At 35.1% G+C, this 7165-nt stretch overlaps 1 pseudogene; it reads right to left on the bottom strand.

Moving 5' to 3' along the window:
• Window positions 1-5832: 5832 nt before the first annotated feature.
• Window positions 5833-5932, bottom strand: LOC121496348 (annotated as a pseudogene).
• Between the last annotated feature and the right edge of the window lie 1233 nt (window positions 5933-7165).

The following is a 7165-nucleotide window of genomic DNA, read 5'->3' as shown; positions in this document are numbered from 1 at the left end:
ATAATATAGTGTTTATTAATGTCCAGAATGGTAGTGGAAACAAGGCTGAGACAAATAAGGAGAGGAACATCTAACTGTTGAAAAGAATTCACTGGTGTTTTTTTTAAGCATGTAGGCCTAAAATGGTTATTGTTTGGTCATGTTTGTAAACAGCATAAAAATTGCCTATGGTACGATCAGTAAAAAAAAAAAAAAAAATCAAGCTTTTTTATGTTTTGCCTAATCTAAAAGCAATTAAATCAAGCATCCCATAATTATGTCTCAGATTTTTAAAAACACAATAAAATAATGAAGTCTGGTAAAATAACAGCACTTTAGCTGTTTGACCTACTTTGCACATTGTTCTCACATCCTATGATACCAGTTAGAATACGAATATTTTTCCCATAGAAATTACTGAAGACAAAGTAGACAGAAACTAATAATATTTAAAGTGTGAAAGACAAGATTATATGTGTCCTAGTTAGGGAACCCTGGGTGGCTCAGCGGTTTAGTGCCTGCCTTTGGCCCAGGGCGTGATCCTGGAGTCCCAGGATCGAGTCCCACGTCGGGCTCCCGGCATGGAGTCTGCCTGTCTCTCTCTCTCTCTCTAGCTCTCTCTCTCTCTAGCTCTCTTTCTGTCTATCATGAATAAATAAATCTTTTAAAAAAATGGGTCCTAGTTAAAAGATACCTGTACCTGCAGATGAGCTAGGCTTCTTGAGGTATATTTGTTGTATTAGCTCTTTACTCAGTTATCTCCACTACATTGTTTCCCTCTTTCATTATTATTTCTAAGGTTTAAAATTCAAGCAGAGAGAGAGACAGAGACAGAGACAGAGAGAGGGAGAATATTGTAGGTTAGTAGGTTGGTATCAGGTCAAATCAATGCTGCAGGTTAAGGGAAAATAACAAAGCAAGGAAGAAATCAGTGGCATAAAATTGCATTCCTGTTACTAACAATACTTTCTTTTTCTTTGGAGCTTGGTCAGTGAGGTGAACAGTGGGGGGAAAATAAAGGACCTTGAGCTAAATAAGATGCTTGATGGTGGTGCCTCATTTATTTATGTATTCATTAACCACTTAGAAATACCTAATAATAATTACTATTCGATGTTGAGAGCTTACTATGTGCCAGATGCTTTATCTCTAAGTGTTATGAATACTGTCAGTCTCAGTTGAATGATAAAGAAACTGAGATTTACAGATGTTAAGTTACTTGTCTCTGCTCTTACAGTTGGTATGTCCTCCAACTAGTGTTTGGGTGCAAGTTTGACTGATTTTAATTCTGCACTTTTTCCTACGGTGTTGTGCTAGGCAGTAAGAATAAGGAAATTTTGCTCAAATTCTAACAGGAAGGAAAGCATAAGATGTTCTTTTTAAAACTGTGTTGGTAGGGAAAAGAAGCAAAGACCTCTTAAATCTGGCTTATAAATCATGGGGACACGATATTAGGTATGATTCTCATGTTATACTCAACTTCATCATAATGCAATATGTATTCAAAATTCTTGTTCAAATTCACAGATATACGCATAAAAAGAGATTCAAATCAATGGATCACTCTATACATGAATCAAAGTCTTGCAATCAATCAAAGCAGAAAGAAGTAATCTAGAATAATGATTTCTGGTCATTTTTACCACTATTGAAATATTTAAAGCTCAAAAAGAATAACTGGTGGTATGTCTGAAACTATATTCACTGATCCAAAAATACTTTATTTCTCCTTTATTCAGTTGTTAATCTCTTGTATGACCTAATACAAGTTTAAATATTCTAATGGAGGTGGCAGTGACCTTGATTCTGAGCAGGTGACTTTGTGTTAGTTGCTATAAAACCTGGAATTACAAGGAAGGAGAAATAGGACACTATATTTGGTTTCTATTTAATGGTTACATTAAAATCATAGTCCTTTTTTATTTTTATATTCGGAGAAGTTGAGGCACAGAGACAAAGTTAATAATATACCTAAGGTCATATAACTATTAAATGTCTGAAGCTAAGTTTAAGTCCATATATACTTAACAAAAAAGAATAAGCTATTTTTAGTATACTGTAGAGCTCCTTCAAAGGGGATACATATTCAACCCCTTCAATAAGAGTGAAAAAGATAAACAAAAATAATAGACATAGGAAGTCAAAGAATAAAGAATTATATGAAAGATAATTTTCCTCTTTTGTGGTCCTCTCTGGATCTCTATATCTGTTCTGTGAAATTCAACATGAGAGGTCATTACCAGCATGACGAGATGCATTTTGAATAATAATAATTTAAATTAGCTTAAATTAAGGATGTCACAAAGAATATTCCTAATTTTGACTGCAAACATAAATTTCCCAATGTATGGAAGCAATGGATAGATTTTGAAGATATCTTTGGCTACTCTTTAAAGCCATCTATTCATTAAAAAAAAAATAGCCATCTACTTGCAATAAAATAGTCACCAAAAATATGCATTTAAAAAAATCTTTTACATTAAAAATTATTGTATAGCGGCACCTGGCTGGCTCAGTCAGTTAAGGGGCTGCCTTTGGCTCAGATCATGATCCCACAGTCCTGGGATCCAGCCCCAGGATTTCTCTGTCTTGTGGACTAGGACTCCCTAATCAGCAGGGAGTCTGCTTCTCCCTCTCCTTCTGACTTTCTCCCTGCTTGTACTCACTCTCTCTCTCTCAAATAAATAAATAAAATCTTAAAAAAAATATTGTATACATCCTTTATTAGGCATATGGTCTGGGGTAAGAAAAAGCATATATTTTCTATTTTGCGTTAGCTTCCTTGACAGTAGACAAGATACACACTCCATTTTGTCCTGATTGCTAGGAATCTTAGAACTAATTGTTGGGCTTTTGTCTTTTATTATCTTTGTTTGTGTGTGTTTATATGTGGGTGCATATATTTTTATTCTAATATACCACAAATAATTTTTAGCACTTAGCTTGGTACAAACAAACATACAAAATAAAGATGTGAGAAATATTTTGGTTTTATAGCAGATGCTCATTTTAAAAATATTCTTTGGTAATATGTTTTATTAAAAATGTCTTAAGATAGACCCCTTTTTCCTCTCTTAATAATTGATATCATTAACTCAAGGTTATATTAATTCTTTTTATATTATTATTTTTCTTCTTTCTCCTTTTAAGAAATTTTCACCTCTTTAGCAACTTTCTTTGTTTATTAAAAAAAATGGATATATTTTACTGTGTGACCTTAAGGGATATTTTAGTGTCATCATTAAACTTGACAATTAACTAAGTTAGCATGCCTTGCTGAGGCACCATAGTTGCAATTAATCTTAAGTATAATGTATATGGTGGTTTCAGTTTAGTTTTTAATGGGCTATACTGTACATAATAAAATTACCACAGATAATTGATAAGTAGTGTTTAATTAGCAGATGACAGCCTAATTTTAAAGACTACAATATCTAATTTATCAAAGACATAATGATTCTTGAGAAAAATATACAAAGCATAGGAAAAATAGAACGTGGTATACTTATTTAGACTATTTAAGCACAGAACACAAGGGCAAATGGAGGGGAGGCTATTGACATTTGAAGTGCTCATGGACAGTAGTAGTTGAAAGCAAATTAGGGGTCTGGCCTCCTGGTCTCAACACCTATCTTCTCTATCTTAGCTCTGTTGCCCACAGAGCAGAACCTAAAGCAAAGTTCTCAGTGCCTTCCATTGATTCACTCAAAAATGACGTGAGGGAAAAGAGACATAAAAGAGGGAGAGCAAGTAAAAGAATGTGTTATTAAGCTGGCCATCACTTAGTATCAAGCATGAATTCAAACTCATGAGATTATCATCCAAAAGATAAACTTCTCTCAGGATGTTTATTCTCAGGTTTGGAATAGAATTCATCCTCTGGCTCCCATCCATTAATGATCAAATTTCACCTACTAGATTGTGATTTCATTTGCATTTCTGGGTTCCATATGTAGTGGTCCAGAATAGACCCACACATCATTCTTCAGGGAATAGGAGAGCGCCAAAGTAGGAGATAAATGGTTTTCAGATTATCCATGGGATAAAACATTATTGGGTTATACCTGATGAAGATGGCTGGAGTCCACATACAATGGATTTTCAGACTAGTGGTTCAATCTGGAGCAAAGAGTCAAAGTTTCCAGAGTTAGTGAGGTTGAGACAATCTCCAATAACACATGACAAGTGTCTGTTTGATCAGTTATCAGACCTATTGATGCTTTCCTTAATATCCAGCTACTGAATATAATATGGTACCTCCATATTTGTAGAATCTCACCCAAGAGGTGAGATACATTCCCAAGAGGTGAGATCTATTTCCAATCAGTCATGAAATTTCATTTAGGAGCAATATTTCCTTTAAGCCAGTTCAACTGTGAAGCATTTTATTTTTATATCAATTGTCGACAGGAAATACTCTCAGAAGGCCATAGGTATTACCCTGAAGGAGAATGTCAATGCAATTGAGGTTAATGATATGGAAGTTCTAGCCACCTGTTCATCTGATTTTCTCATACTTTCTAGATCTGCTCAGATCAAATCTCATATACCATTTGTATTGTACAATGGGTTACTACTTTACACTTCCAAACTTATGACTCAACAGGTCTAATAACACCCAAGTTAGGATGAGAAAGTGTGGTTACATAGGCATCTGGTATCCCATGGTCAGGATCTTTCCATACTAGGACCTAGTGGAATATTAGAATTCATTTTTTTCAATGAAAATTAATTTGTTGGCTGTAGAAAGCTTGACTTTGCTCTGCAGTCTATGATTCTACACATCAATTTTTCTTATGTGGACTTACCAGAGATTCACTACAGCATTTAAAATATACCATAGATACCTCTAGCACTATCAGATCTTCTGGGTCACATGCTTTGAGTGATAGAGCAGTTTGCACCACAGTCTTGACTTTGCAGAAGACTTTCTTGCTGTTAGTCCTGCTAAAAACTGTTGTTTTATGAGTCATTCAATAAATGGATCATAACAGTATTTTGAAGTATAAGCTGCCTCAAAAAATCCAAAGAGGCCCACCAAGTACTGTAAGTTAGAAATGTGAGGTGCATTACATTTTTATTCATCTTAAAAAAATTTTTATTAATCTTAGAAAACATGTTAAAGTTGACTTGAACCCTCTAAAATATTTACTGATATGGCAGGCCCTTGCATCTTCAACAGGATTTTTTCTTCACTCTCTGGCATTCTGATATCTTCCTAGGGCTCATAGAACACTTCTTATTTCCTGATTTAGGGTCCAATTAGCATGATAATTGGACCCAAATAATTATAATAATTATAATAACCCAACATGATGTTTTGCAGAATAACAAGAGCATATCATGAGCATGAGAAGTAACAGCCCTCCTCCCAACAAGTGGTGAATGCTGTCCCTATCGTGCCGTCCCTACTATGTGATGGCAAACTAGTTTTGGTCTTCCTTTCTGTTGGACTCAAGAAGAATGTAATTGTCAGATAGATTCATGTGTGCCAAGTGCCAGCAGAATGTAGTATTGCAACAATAAATATAACATATTAAGCATGCAGTTGCAATTGGATCTGTATCTTACATAAGTGTAAGGTAGCAATTCCATAGCCATCTATCAGTCAGGATCAATTTTTTTGATTGAGTTTTTTCTAACAGTTGTAGTAGATGAGTTGAATGGGAACATCATAGGAGCCATTACTCCTGTTTTCCTTAGGTATTTGATGGTGATGCTTATCATTATAATTCCTGCAATATGGTATTGCTTTTATATAATCTCTAAGATAGAGGAGAGCTTTTAGGGTTTTTCTTTTTGTTTGTTTTTTGTTTTATTTTTAGGGGGGAAGGGTTTTTTGGGTTTTATTGTCTTTATATGAAGGGCTTCAAAAATTTGCATGTCATCCTTGTGCAGGGGCCATGTTAATCTCTGTAAGATTCCAATATGAGCAGATATGCTGCAGAAGTAATCACAGGTTTGTTTTGACCATAGTGGTTCTTACTCCACAGGTCATAGATCTATGTGAGGATTCTATCAGGTGTCAAGTATATCAGAATTCGACTATCCACCTGGGGACCAGGGAAATAACTGCAGTTTAGTTATATGGACATGTTAGATACATTGCACACAGTCTTGGGCCAACACTCTATCTATCATTATGCACCCAAGGACTCTACTCATGGTATTTCAGTTCCTCCATTACCAGTCTCAGTTCAGAATCTTTATTTATCAATCCTTAATTTCTCTTTCCAGCTATACAGTTTGCTGCTATTGGCCACAAGTCCTTTTTGGAAAAGATCAGAGAAGTATTTATCTAACTTACTTGCAATAATATGACAAAGTTCATTCTCAAGGGCACCTGGATTTCCCTTCAATGGCTTCTTGGTCTGTGAACTGACTTAAGTCTGGAATTTTTGTGAAAGAACCATAGCTTTCCATTTTAATGGCTAATGCCAATTATCAGTTCACAAGCTATGATCTTTTTGTTGTTGTTATAGTTATACAGATCAAGAAACACACTACTCCACTTATCTATCTTTGCTCTAGAACACTATGATCTATTTGCCATCATCACAGATATGTATATCAAGACACCCTGATTTCTACTATATCCATGTTAACTATTAGAGTATTTAAATCTATCTTGCTTATGAACATTAAGTGCTTCCACCTATATTTTTCCAATCCAGAATCCAATTATTTCTACTTACCCTGCAGAGCACACTTCCATGGCATCATCTTCCATTGCCATTCAATCCTACAGAGGACAGGAAACATTAAGTTGGTTTATCCTTTATGTCTTAGCAGTGTTTCTACATTGCATCATCCCACTAAAGGAAATGGCCTCTCAGAATATTATGGGAAAATAGTTTGACGTTACATTCTCAAGTTGTACGTAAAAATCCATCCTAACATCTCTATTTCCTTGAGTATTTCTTTCTCTCTTCATATTTTGCCAAGGAAGTACTAACACTCTCACCTCATTTACTGTAGGCTAGGATTGTACCCAAGCTTCAAAGAATCACGCAACAGAAACTGAGGACTAACTCTACTTTTTGTATTGACTCATTTTAGGAACGAGTGGCTCAAATTCAATAAATTCTCCCAAATTTAATAAATTCTCCCCAGCTCTTACCAGTGATGCTCAATGCCTCATGGTTGAATTTCTTTCTGAGCAGTGTCTTTGGCCACAGACAGCTGC

This window comes from Vulpes lagopus, chromosome 7 (genome assembly GCF_018345385.1).
Source record: "Vulpes lagopus strain Blue_001 chromosome 7, ASM1834538v1, whole genome shotgun sequence".
Lineage (NCBI taxonomy): Eukaryota > Metazoa > Chordata > Mammalia > Carnivora > Canidae > Vulpes > Vulpes lagopus.
Note: the sequence above shows the minus strand (reverse complement) of the source record. Positions and strands in the feature narration are given on the sequence as shown.